Genomic DNA, 13,955 nt, shown 5'->3' with positions numbered 1-13,955 from the left:
AGAATTTAAGAATTTAAGAATTTAAGAATTTAAGAATTTAAGAATTTAAGAATTTAAGAATTTAAGAATTTAAGAATTTAAGAATTTAAGAATTTAAGAATTAAGAATTTAAGAATTTAAGAATTTAAGAATTTAAGAATTTAAGAATTTAAGAATTTAAGAATTTAAGAATTTAAGAATTTAAGAATTTAAGAATTTAAGAATTTAAGAATTTAAGAATTTAAGAATTTAAGAATTTAAGAATTTAAGAATTTAAGAATTTAAGAATTTAAGAATTTAAGAATTTAAGAATTTAAGAATTTAAGAATTTAAGAATTTCAGAATTTAAGAATTTAAGAATTTAAGAATTTAAGAATTTAAGAATTTAAGAATTTAAGAATTTAAGAATTTAAGAATTTAAGAATTTAAGAATTTAAGAATTTAAGCATTTTACAATTTTAGAATTTTAGAACCTTAGAATTTTAGAACCTTAGAATTTCAGAATGTTAAAATTTTGGAATATAAAAAAATGAATTTTTAAATTTGAAAAATTTTGAATTTTGGAATTTTATATTTTTTTGTAAAAAATAGGCTTTTTCGGAAGCATTTTTTCATGAAGCATCAGGTGCATTTTCTTCGAATTACCGCTTATTTATTCAACATTTTAGTTCTTTTGCTTACACTTCAGTAGATGTTGAAAATTTTTATTGCGAACCCTAGAACTTCATCAAATCCTGCCCGTACACTTCCTCGTCTCTCCAATAGAACCGCACCCGACACCCGGACGCACCAAAATGTTCCAGCAGTTTGGCTCTGGTCGCTGCATCGATGCTGCCGAACCCTCTCCGGTACTTCAGGTCCAGCTGGCGCAGATCCGGCCCGTGATACTTGATGAGACACCTCGCCAGCGAGGCGTAATCGTGAACCGTGAAGAGCGCCAAACGCCGCAATGCCGGGAACCGCTTCAGGATGCCTCGTACGACGGCGTGGTCAACTTCCGGCACCGCGAGCAGCTCGAGATGGCGCACGTTCGGACAGAGTCGGAGCAGGTTCAGGAGGAGCGACCGGGGTAGGTCGCACTCGTCGATTTTGAGGGTCTGCACGGCGTTGAAGGGCTGGGCGAGCGATCCGAAGCCGTGGGACGAGCTGGCTTCCAGGTAGGCTAGTCTGAGCAGCTGAAGGCGCGGACAGCGGGTTAGGAAGTTGGCCAGGCTGCTGCCGACGAGTTGGGCGCCAAAGAGGCGGAACTCTTCCAGGTTGGGAGTTTGGGTGCGGTCGTCGAAAATGAGGTCGGGATGGTGAAATCCCGTGGCGGTAAGTTCCAGGTGCTTCAGAGTAGGCATGTGGCCTAAATTCAGGGTGAAGTTGTCGAGTAGTTCGATTTTTAGGGTGACCAGTTTGAGCAGAGCAAACGTTTCTGCGTTCAGCAGCTGAAGGGCGTCCGGACCAATGCAGAGATATTCGATACTCGGTTGAGCTTTGAAGAAATTCGAGAACGCTTCCTCACTGAACTTGATCACGCGGAGAATCGTAACGTGCTTTAGTTGGAGTTTCTCCAGCTTCATCAGAGCTTCCAGAACCTTGAAGGTGACCTCGAACTTGATTCCTTGCAGCGTGCTCTGAACCGCTCGAACCATCCGGATGAGCGCCTTCCGGTTGGAGTTCTCGCGGACAGCCAGATACTTGAGCCGTGGACACATCTTGGCAAACATCTTGACCAGCGTCGGAAGAAACTTCCGCTCGTCGCACTCGCTCAGCGCCAGCTTCTCCAGGTTATCCAGCCGGAAGTTGGCACCGGCCATATCGCGAACATGGTAATCCGAACGAATCACTCCGAACAGCGCCAACTCCTTCAGCAGTGGCGCCTGGCGCAGCATTTCCAGCAGTGTTGCCAGCGAAATCAAACACTCGTTCAGCTCGATGGAGACCAACTTGGCGCCAAACGTCGGCCACCACGAGTCCACCTCTTCAATTTCAGACACCGTGATGCTCACCCTGGACGCCGCAGGTACCACCGGGTCGTAGTTCAGCCGGTGATCGTCCTCGATCCGCACCGACAGGCGCGCCCGAAGCGTCGGACTCTCGTCCACGAGCTGCTTCCAGGTGCGACACGTACGCCGAACACCCAGAAGATCCGGAACGTCCAGCTGACCAAAGATCACCGTCCAAACCTCCGGTGGCAGCGCCAGGAACAGTCGGCAGCCGTCACACAGCCAGCTCAGCTCGTCGAAGGTCGCCGGATCGGTTTCCGGCTGGAGCGAAGTGCAGGTCAGGTGAAAGAGCAGCCCGCAAGGTCCACCGCAGGTGACGACATGCCGGAAGATCATCCGGCCGCAGGTTGCACACGAATCGGGACGGGACATTGCGCACGGAGAACAACACGTTTCATTACAACACACAGTGTGAAGTGTGATCTGCGCGGAACAATAGGCGCAAAGTGACAGAAGGTAGCTTGCTCAAATTTGACCTGCAGTACTTAAATTTGGGTAAGCTTCCATAAGTGAAATTTCATTTTAAATTTTGGTTAGGCCAGTGCAAATATTTTTCAAAGTTTTTGTTCCGTTTTTGTCCCCTTTTAAAATAATTGAACAATTCTCTGAGATTTCGGTCATTCGAGTTTTGCCTTCCTCACCTTACTGAGGAAAGGCTATAAAATCACTCGAAAAATGATTTTTTTAATTAGACTTCCTAGACCTAACGTCAATTAAACATATCGACTCAGAATCACCAGCTGAGCAAATGTCTGTGTGTTTGGCTGTATGTAGACATGTGTACCAAATCAATGTCACTGGAATATCCGATTTTGACCGTATTGGCCTCATTCGATTCGTCTTGGGATCCCATAAGTTCCTAATGAAATTTATAAGATTTAGTAAAGTACATCAAAAGTTATGCTTAAAAAACTGCTGCATATAAATTTCACAATTTGCAAAAAAGGGTGGTTTTGCATGAAAACCTGTCATATTATATATTTTCAGGAAGGTTTTAAAATTACCTTTCTTGTGGATTAAAAATGTACAAAATCTGACTTACCTATCAAAAATTACAAGCAGTTTAAAAATGGTTTGAATTTACATAACCTCAAATGGTCGGGTTTGATCGCCACGAAAAAGCCGTATAGAGGAATGCCATTTTCCTCAAAGGCGGTGTCTGTATAGTCTTGACAAAAAGTCTGTAGGTAGTCTGTTTTTTTTACTCATCACTTATTTTTATTAGGATCTCTTAGGTGCTGCGATCACGTTAGCGGAGATCCATAAACAATGTGTACACTTTAGGGAGATTGGAATCACTCTATAAATGAGAGGAAGGCACTAACCACCTAAAGGTGGATTAAGTTACGTTTTTTCTTGTATATTTTAATCCGGCTGAAACATTTTTGCCATTTTGCATCATTTGTTCGTTCATATAATTTTCCATACAAATTTGGCAGGTGTCCATACAAAAATGATATGTGAAAATTCAAAATCTGTATCTTTTGAAGGAATTTTCTGATCGATTTGGTGTCTTCGGCAAAGTTATGGATAAGGACTACACTGAAAAATGCCGAATTTTTTGAAAGTTCTCATATTCTCATAATTTGCAAAATGGGTATCAAACGACATATTACCGTTTTTTCGAAAATACTCAAATTTTCAAAATATACAACATGGGTATTAAACAAAACAAAATTTTGTATGCTTTTTCATTTTATAAGAGTTTTTTTTTAAAAAACATACTAAAATTTTCACACGTATTTTTTCGAGAATACTTATTTTTTTAATTTGCAATATGGGCATTAAACGACGCACAATTTTATGTGAAGCATAAATAATTTGAATGTTTGCATGAAGCATGCAAAATTTCGCTTCGTTTGATGCCTATGTTGTAATGTTCCAAAAAAACTCTAATAATTTAAAAAAAATTATCCAAAATTTCAATTCGTTTGATAGCCATACTGCAAATTATGAAAATTTGAGTATTTTCGAAAAAATACGGTAATTTGTGAAAATGTTAGTACTTTAAAAAAAACTCTAGTAAATTGAAAAAGCAATTCGTTTGATACCCATATTTCAATTATGAAAATTTGAGTATTTTCGAAAGATACGATATTTTGTAGAAAATTTTGTATTTTCCTAAAAAAAACTCTAATAAAGTGAAAAAAGCATACCAAATTTGAGTACAGTACTTGTTCGGTAACTGGGCTGAGAACGTAGCGAAAAATAACGAGGGGACCACCGATGCATAATATTTTCCTGATGAAATATAAAGATAAATGTTACTCAAATTCATTTACAATACATACATCTTTAATTGGGACTTGCAATTGAATAAAAGTTTAAAAAAGCTTTTTGTTCCAAAAAACTCTGATAATTTCAAAAAAATTATCCAAAATTTCAATACGTTTGATACGCATACTGCAAATTATGAAAATTTGAATACTCTATTAAATTGAAAAAGCAATTCGTTTGATACCCATATTCCAACTATAAAAATTTGAGTATTTTCGAAAAATACGGTAATTTGTGAAAATTTTAGTATTTAAAAAACTCTGATAAATTGAAAAGGCATACAAAATTGCAATTCATTTGATATCCATACTGCATATTTTGAATTTGAGTATTTTCTAAAAATTACGGTAATTTGTGAAAATTTTAATATTTAAAAGAAGCTCTATGAATTGAAAAAGCATACAAAATTGCATTTCGTTTCATACCCATATAGCAAATTATGAATATTTGAGTATTTTCGAAAAAATGCAGTATTTTGAGAAAATTTTAGTAATTTACAAAAAACTCCACTAAGGTGAAAAAAATAAAATTTCGCTTCGTTTGATAAAAATATGGTATTTTGTGAACAATTTTGAGTACATATTTATACTTTAGAACATTCAAAAAATATAATCTTAGGCGTCATCCATAAAGTATGTCAATTATGTTAATTAACCTTTGGCGAAATCAGGATTAAAATCTTGAAAAAAAAATCAATTTGACTATTAATAAGGTAAAATTTTGGAAAGATTAAAAAAAAACTTTGTGTAAATTCCAGAGTTTTGAAGAAAGTCTATAAAAAATCATTGCGCACCAAATACAAATGACACAACTTTTTTCGGCTATTTATGAACCCCTTCTTTTAAGACACCATCCAAAAATGACGTAGCCCTTTAGGGGGGAGGGGATGGGGGTGTCTGAGGGTTTGTGACGTCTCTCCAGAAAGCTTTCTTTGGAATGGCTGCGCTTGTCTTCGATAAGATTAGATTAGCTAAAATTTTGACGTGTTTTTTGCTTAAATTATTATTTTTTCAAGTCAAAGTAAGTCAGCAAAACCAGAACCTAAATTTTAAACAATATTAAACAATATAGAAAAAGGCTAAAATGCAGTTGAAGTTTGCAGAAAAAGCAGAAAAAACAATATCAAAATGAAACAAGGAGAAGTTAGAGAAAAAAGTGTTTCCCTATTACGGACGTCAGCGTCGAGGTACCTCATGGGGTTGAGATTGTGACCTTGAAGTTTCCAGGTAAGTACAATGTGGTTATTGTGTTTAAAGAATTACAATTCATGGTAAGTACTGATTTTTTAAAAGAAATTACTAATGCTGTCAAACAGTCAATTTTGTCAACTGTCAATTTATTTTTAAGACTAACCAAAAATATATCGGGAAAATTAGAAACGGTCACTCTACAATAATCAATTGTTTTTTCTAAGGCTTCAAATTTCAAAATTACTCTAAAAATTATCTTCGATGAAGGAAAAATGGTTTACACCAAGCCAAGACACACACCTTTTCACTTTATTGGCTTGGCTTATTTTTAGACCAATTAACGCTTTGAATACAAGAGTAATATGACAATATTCCAAACAATGTTTCTTAGGTAGGTAATGGAATACTTAACAATTTCAAAAAAATATTGTTTGAAAATACCATGTTTTGGGAAACAATCTTTTTTTCCAATTTGATAAACTTGCCCTACCGCAGTGAAAGTGACTAAATTACAGCCCATCGCGAACCCAACATCCTTCTCCTCTTCCACCAAAAGCGTAGAATCGATAAAACCCAATCTATCACATTCTAGAGGGGGGCGCGACCGGGCCCATTTCGGCTTCAGTAATGAAAACAACAAAAACTCGTGTAAACATTTCAGCATGATCGATTGGCGATTATTTTACGATGTCCCACCGGCAATTGTTTGCTGCCCGAGCAGGTGGTGGGGAAACAGCGGAAGGAAATTGAAAATGAAAAGTTTCCCACCCAAAAGGGGGGGCGGGGAAATTAATGAAGGACCATTTGTAATGGATTAAGCGAGAGCTGTCATTGTGGAAAGAGACATCGATTTTTGGGGGATTTGGAGGCTGAAAAGTGGCTGATGGAAAATTTGACACCAGGTGTCGCGCTGTCCAAGTCGTAGATTTGCGTACAAGGACGGGAATTCAATTGTATGCAAGTTGCTTAACAGTTTTAGTCGCAAGATGGCACTGTTTCGTTTAAAAAGAAACGGATTTCGCAACAAACCAAGCCATCGGAAGCAAGCAGCTCACACTTTCAATTATGTTATCTCTCGTCGCGCTGTCACTTCAGTGATTCAATCTGTCAACGAAGCGGGGCTGATTCAATCGCTCAACATTGTGATAATTATCAAATTACAAACAAGTCGGGAATTTCCGCAGATTCCGAACCATTTACCTGCACGAAAGTCGTCCCATTTTGGAGTGCTGTTGCGCTCGCGGATTCTGCAAACAAAACAAATTGGATCTGCTGCCCGGTTTGTTTTCTATCGTTTTCGTGATAGCTACAAATTCTAATTGACTGCACACAGCTGCCGGTGGTTCCAATTATAGAGACACAGTGCCACACACACACACGCGCTGAGCAACAAGTACTTTAATGATATCTCGCTCGGTAGATCGGAGGTTTTGTGTACTTGTGTGTATTTACGTGATACGAACACTGATATGTTTTTCGAAAACACGACGATGACGAAAATAATCTTCGGGTTTTTTATTGTCTTTTTTTTTGCTGTTGATATCTGTGTTGATAAGACTCGTGGTTACTAATTTGAGAGATAAAACAAACAAAAAGTAGCTAATTTGAATAGCGAAATTTCTCTGAAACAAAAGACTTTTTTTTTTGTTAATGTAAACACAGATTATTTAGTTATTGAAGCATTTTCTTACTGAATTAAAGTTTTTTGTGCTTATCAATAAAATATTTGAAAGTTGAATTTTTCTTTATTATTAAATTAGTAAATTATTAAATTATTAAATTATTAAATTATTAAATTATTAAATTATTAAATTATTAAATTATTTAATTATTAAATTATTAAATTATTAAATTATTAAATTATTAAATTATTAAATTATTAAATTATTAAATTATTAAATTATTAAATTATTAAATTATTAAATTATTAAATTATTAAATTATTAAATTATTAAATTATTAAATTATTAAATTATTAAATTATTAAATTATTAAATTATTTAATTATTAAATTATTAAATTATTAAATTATTAAATTATTAAATTATTAAATTATTAAATTATTAAATTATTAAATTATTAAATTATTAAATTATTAAATTATTAAATTATTAAATTATTAAATTATTAAATTATTAAATTATTAAATTATTAAATTATTAAATTATTAAATTATTAAATTATTAAATTATTAAATTATTAAATTATTAAATTATTAAATTATTAAATTATTAAATTATTAAATTATTAAATTATTAAATTATTAAATTATTAAATTATTAAATTATTAAATTATTAAATTATTAAATTATTAAATTATTAAATTATTAAATTATTAAATTATTTAACTATTAAATTATTAAATTATTTAATTATTAAAGTGTTTCAGTGCAAATTCCCCTTTCTACCTCTCCTTTCAATTCCCGCGAATGTTATTATTTTCTCTTTCACGGTCCAACACGAACCACGTACGATCCGGAGGGATGGGGAGGGCGGTTCTGCTTTAATTAGCCCACAACGACGACGCTTAAATACGTGCAAAACACCGATTTGCTCTTACTTTTGTTACTACCAGAGGCGACTCGTGCCCGAATGAAGCACCTGTTCAATGTTGAAAAATGTTTTTAAAGTTTGTTTTTTTTCCAATGGCTTTTATTTTCACGTTTTAATATTTTTATACTATTATAATTTTCTGTTTATGCAATTAATATATTAAAATTGCGATAAAGACTTTTTTCTCGTTAAAATGTATTTATAAGACATAATCATTAGCGTGGGGAATGTGGAATAAAAAGGCAATTGCTTCGCCTTCCTTATCGAAATTCAAGGGAATTTATTGAATATTGTACTGAATTTTAAAATATTCATCAGGATGTTCAGAAAAAATACCACATCCTTCAGAAGAGAAATGTGTTTGTTGGGCTTTTTTAAGCCCAACTAATTTTTATTTAACTTGGTTACTCGAGGGCAAAGACATTTTAAAATTAAATTTGCATTCGGTTATGATTTTTTAATCTCATTTTACTTTTTCCTTTTAGAACCAGGTCTTATCGCTTTTGGTCCCTTGTCAATTTATTAGAGAATTGAATTTACTCACTATCCTGCCAAAGAGAATTTCCACTGCCTGTTAGTTCCTCATGTTTTCGGAATTCAATTTCCGAATATAAGGAAGGGCTTTTGACATGAAAAATAAAATTATATTGATCTGAATCCGAGATAATGAAAATATTTGTTTTTAGCATCAGTGAAAAAAAAAAGATTTCAGAGAAAATTCATGCTACAATATATATTCAACTAGAGTGAACCGGGACTACAGTCTGAATAAACACAGTCATTTTTGAAGCATTTAATAGCATCAAATCATAAACGAATTTACACATTTTTCAGGACTGCATCCGCTTTAAATAAAACCATAAAAATACGATCAAAATCATGGTTGAATCTACAGCCATAATTCTTCACATGTGTCCCGATTCTCCCCAGATGACAGTGATGTTGGAAAAAGCATACAACTTTTTTGTTTCAATTGTTTCAATTCAATCTATCAATCACACTATCTAAACTTAACATTACATCACATTCCAGTAGAGCATTAATCTACTAGTAACCAAGAAGAACGAAGACGTGCAACGCGCGCAGTTGAACATTCCAGTTTTAAAACAAGCCATCACCAGTCTGCGCAAAACAGCCTGATGCCTAAAAGTGCGCCAAATATAGAGCAATATCTGTGGTGCTCTCGCGCTCTCTCATTTATTCATGCTCTCAACGTGCTGTCAACGAGCTGGCTTGTTTACCTTTTGCATGCAGCTCCCTTTAGAGCTGAGCGAGCTAAGTCAGCTGGGGCCTGGGGGTGGCATTTCGCTCTCTCCCAAAAATGCTGTCAGTTCACGCTCTCAGATTGAACCAGATTTACCAACACATCGATACTGCCGCTGCGTATGAATAGGAAGCTCTTTACATGTGTTGATTTTTTTCTGTATGGAGATTTTTTCCCCGACGTTCAGGGGGTCGGTGTTGAACGCGACGAGCATTTGCGCGTGGCCCGCTAGGCTGGCTCGCTTTAGTATTGGTGGGTTGTAAAGAGAGGTAAAGAGTAAAGGGTGGCGGGCCAAAGCTTTTTCGGTGCATGCAGCGCTGCTGAACATAGGGCGTTGATTTTGTTAACGTATATTCAAACAAAAATTGTAATAAACAATTATTGTATGTGGCTAATTTAAAAATCACCGTGGTACTTAAATAAAAAAATGATCCGCTTGAAATCGGCTACCTGTTCAATGAACAGGTTGAACAGGTGGAGGAGTCGCCTCTGGTTACTACTTAGTGGTTTACTCTCTTTTAGTTAGTCTGAAACCTCCTCGCACACTTTTGAACATCTTGGAATCGCCCGCGCAAAATTTTTGGTTTTCTTCTTGCTTCAAGTAGCGCTGCCCTTCTTTTTCTTCTTCGTCTCCAGACATTGGATTTTGGCCGCGCAAAGTTCTGTTTACATAAACGATAAGCACCCGCCAAAAAGCAACCACCCTCTTCTCTTCTCTTCGCGGCTCGCTCTCTCGCTCAGCACAAGGTGTTTTTATTATCTTTTCACTAACGACTTGCACAAATAACTGAACCGTTGAAGATTTTTTGCAAGCCCCGCCGTCTTCCTCCGCAGCGATTTGTATTGTATAATCGGAATTTTCAGAAAATTCAATTTTCTTAAAATATAAAGAATCCACAATATTCAAGTCACTTGAATTACTCGCGCGACAATGCTCCGACAATTCCGAGCGTGCGTCTGACAGCTTAATTAAAGTCGACTCAAGTCGACCGACCGACCGCCGCGACGTCTCAGTTTATGCGGTCACGATCAAACTGAGTCGTCGCTAAGCCATCGCTGATAATCGCCGAAGAGGTTGGACGGAAAAAGAGGGGGGAGGGGTGTGACAAAGGTGGAAGGAAATGAAACAGTTTATCACACACGGTTGGGCAGGGGTGCCAGCTGGGAGGAAGTTGTAGAGAAAATGGTGCTTCCCAATCACGGACGTCAGAGTCGAGGTACCCCTTGGGGCTGAGATGGTGAGGTTGAAGGTTTCAGGTAAGTGCAAAGTAGTTATAAGGTGTATGCAATTATGGTTAGTGGTAAGTACTGAACATATTCTAAAAGTTACTAACACTGTCAAACTGTCAATTTTGTCAACTGTCAAATTTAGTATTAAGACTAACCCTAAAATTGCTAGAAAGGATCAGTTAGTTCTCACTCTGTTTATGAGTTTTTTTTTCCAGTAATGAAACAAAAAAAACAGTAAAGAAACTTTTTTTATGTATTTGAAAAACAGACTACTTCAATTTTAAATTAGCCAAGACTCACACCTTCTTACTCTCAACTTTACAAAATGATAAGGTGTGAGTCTTGTCTGAATTTTAAACAATGTTTTCCGTTAGAGAATTTTCCTTTCACGTCAGTTATCAAAACAAAAAACGCTCATTAACTGTGTAGCCAAGACTCAAACCATTACACTTTCTTAAACACAGGAAAAGTGCAAAGGTGTGCGTCTTTGCTAACTTACCAAAATTGTTTTTTATGAAAAGGAAAACATCTCTTGTCGTCGTACTACTTAAATAGAAATTGGTTCGAAAAAAGAAAGCTAATAAAAGTTTCTTCAACATAGACCTCAAGTTGGATGTTAAACGTGCTTCCCTAACACGGACTTCAAAGTCGAAGTACCTCAACAAGAGTTGATTTGAACGTTGGGGGAAGTGTTCCAAGCACCGACTTCACAGTCAAGGTAGCTCATCATAATAATCGGTCAGTTTAAATAGCTTCCCTAACACGGACTTCAAAGTCGAGGTACCTTGTATGATTTTGAAGATAATTGCTTTTTTTTCTTGGTAAGTACAAAGTGGATTAGGGTAGCTGATAAATTGTAAGTACTGAACATATTTTCATAGTTACTAAGTACTAACACAGTCAACTGTCAATTTTGTCAACTGTCAAATTTAATATTAAGACTAATGCAGAATTAAGTAGAAAGATTTAGGTTATTCGCACTCTGCTTTTGAAGTATGCTCAAGTGTGAGTCGTGTTTACTTTTAAATGATGTTTTCCGTTTAAGATAGGCTTTTCAAATTGTTACCAAAACAAATATCGCTGATAAACATTAGCCAAGACTCGCACCATTGAACATTTTTTAATACAGGAAAAAGCTAAGGTCTGCGTCTTGGCTAACTTGCAAACATAGTTTTTATGTAATGGAAAGCACCAACACCAAATCGATAGAGTTATCGTCGATAATATTATCGTCTAACAATAACGATAATGGTTATCGTTATCGTTATTCCGATAATTCTATCGAAGATAATTTTATCGACGATAACGGACGATAGCTTATTATTAATATAAATTGACTGAAACCAACTAAATTATGTTGAATTTAATGCTTCCTCTTAGTAAATATTTATACATTTTTACTTTTTTTAATGAAATACTCAAATTCTCACAAAATACCATATTTTCTCAAAAATTTTTATAATTTGCAACATGGGTATCAAACGAAGCGAAATTTTACATGTATTTTACCTGTTTTAGAGTTTTTGGAATGAAATACAAAATTTTTCACAAAATACCGTATTTTCTCGAAAATACTCAAATTTTTAAAATTCACAATGTGGGTCTCAAACGATTCGAACTTTTGCATGCATTTTCACTGTTTTTGAGTTTTTTTTAATGAAATACTAAAATTTTCACAAAAAACCGTATTTTCTCGAAAAATTTTATAATTTGCAACATGGGTATCAAACGAAGCGAAATTTTACCTGCTTTTTCATTCAAAGAACTCTAAAACAGTTAAAATACATGCAAAATTTTAAATCGTTTGATACCCATATGGCGAATTATAAAAAAAAAAGTTTTTTCGAGAAAATACGGTATTTTGTGAAAATTTTAATAATTCATTAAAAAACTCTAAAACAGTTAAAATGCATGCAAATTTCGAATCGTTTGATACCCATATTGCAAATTATATAATTTTTATCTTTAACAACCTTGGAAAACACCTTTTGTCGACGTTATAGAAATCGACTAACAGAAATTGGTCTGAAAACGGTTGCTTTTGATAGTTTCTTCAACTTAGACCCCCAGGTGACATTTGACGAGCTCCCCCATCACGGACTTCAAGTTGAAGTATCTCAACAAAAGTTGTTTTTGATTTCGAAAAGGAGTCCCAATCACAGACTTCAAAGTTATGGTACCTCAGTTAAAAAATCGTTCAGTTGTTATAGCTTCCCTAACACGGACTTCAAAGTCGAGGTACCTCATGCGGCGAAATAACAAATTTGAAGTTTCTCTCCTGGTAAGTACAAAATGGTTTAAGATAGCTGCAAAACGGTAAGTACTGAACATTTTCTTAGAGCTACTAACACAGTCAACTGTCAATTTTGTCAACTGTCACTTATATTTTAAAACTAACCATAAATCTAGTAAAAAAAATGAGTAGATTTAGCTTGATAGGGCAGCTTCAGCAAAGTTGGCACCACTGAACCCCTTCGGCAGTTATCGCGATTCCCTCGCGGCCGCCACTAAGTCAGTAGTGTGCGCGACGGAATTAAGGCACGAAAACTCGATCGGTTTGACAATGGTTGTGTGCGCGACACAAACACCAGCCAATTTCAATGAATAACTTCACAACAATTACACGGCTGTGTCATCGACACGTTAGGGTAGTTGGTGCTATTTTTGCTTTAGGAAAGAATTGTTTTCAAAACTAGTTTTTTTCTGCTCATTTTCCAAGATTGACCAATTTCAAACTGTCGCGTCACAGTGACATTCTTGATCGCCGCCGCCGAGATAATGTGACGCACCGACCAACTTTGCGACCCATCCCTCAAGCTTAAGTAGGCTGTCCCGGGCGTGACTTACAGGTTTATGATCTCTTTTTTTTTTGCTTCTTCTTTTTGATGTCGCCGAGGTCACCGCGGAAAAATTATGTCGTCTAGCTTGCGAACTTGCTCACTTGTCGGGGCGGTAACTCACGAAATTGACACTTTATTAAAATTGTTGAACCGATGCCAAGCTGGGTTTGAAGGTAATCTTCAGCATTTTTTTTTTGTTGTTGTTGCAAATTAGCCGCTGAAAGATGAACGTTTTGAGCCGGTGAATTATGATGTTTTGAGGTGACAGACCAAATTCTTCAAGTAGGCCAGCGGGCAAGATATTTGGGAGAGCTTCTCAATTACGGACTTCAAAGTCGAGGTACCGCTTCGAACAAACTTTGATTTTTCGAATTTATTTAAAAGGTAAGTACAAAGTAGATTTTAAGATTTGTGAAAGGTGAAATTGTAATCGCTGGTAAGTATTGAATATATTTCTATATTACTAACACTGTCAAACTGTCAATTTGTCAACTGTCAATTTAAAATTAAGACTAACCATAAAGCTACAAGGTATCTATAGAGAGTCAATATTAGAAGCAGCTACCCTAGCATTGTTTACAGTTTGCAAATGAGTTTGTTTTATGTCTTCCTCTGGTCTTGATATTTTTGT

General features: G+C 35.5%; 1 protein-coding gene across 3 annotated transcripts in view; it reads right to left on the bottom strand.

The window, feature by feature from the left end:
• The window catches only part of LOC120416886 (adenylate cyclase type 9), a 58,028-nt gene that overhangs the window by 24,097 nt on the left and 19,976 nt on the right, over positions 1–13,955 (bottom strand). Inside the window, exons 1-2 of one of the 3 annotated variants that reach the window (XM_039578780.2) lie at positions 7,846–7,996; positions 6,638–6,980 (exon numbers count right to left, since the gene is read on the bottom strand). The exons of 1 other annotated variant lie outside the window; for it this stretch is intronic. The gene's annotated coding sequence lies outside the window, so the exon portion shown is untranslated. Of the gene's footprint in view, positions 1–6,637; positions 6,989–7,845; positions 7,997–13,955 lie in introns of those variants that run through there. One more of the 3 variants, XM_052710112.1, reaches the window with a different exon arrangement.

This window comes from Culex pipiens, chromosome 1, assembly GCF_016801865.2.
Source record: "Culex pipiens pallens isolate TS chromosome 1, TS_CPP_V2, whole genome shotgun sequence".
Lineage (NCBI taxonomy): Eukaryota > Metazoa > Arthropoda > Insecta > Diptera > Culicidae > Culex > Culex pipiens.
The sequence above is the reverse complement of the archived record's forward strand: the minus strand, read 5'-3'. Positions and strand labels throughout refer to the sequence as shown.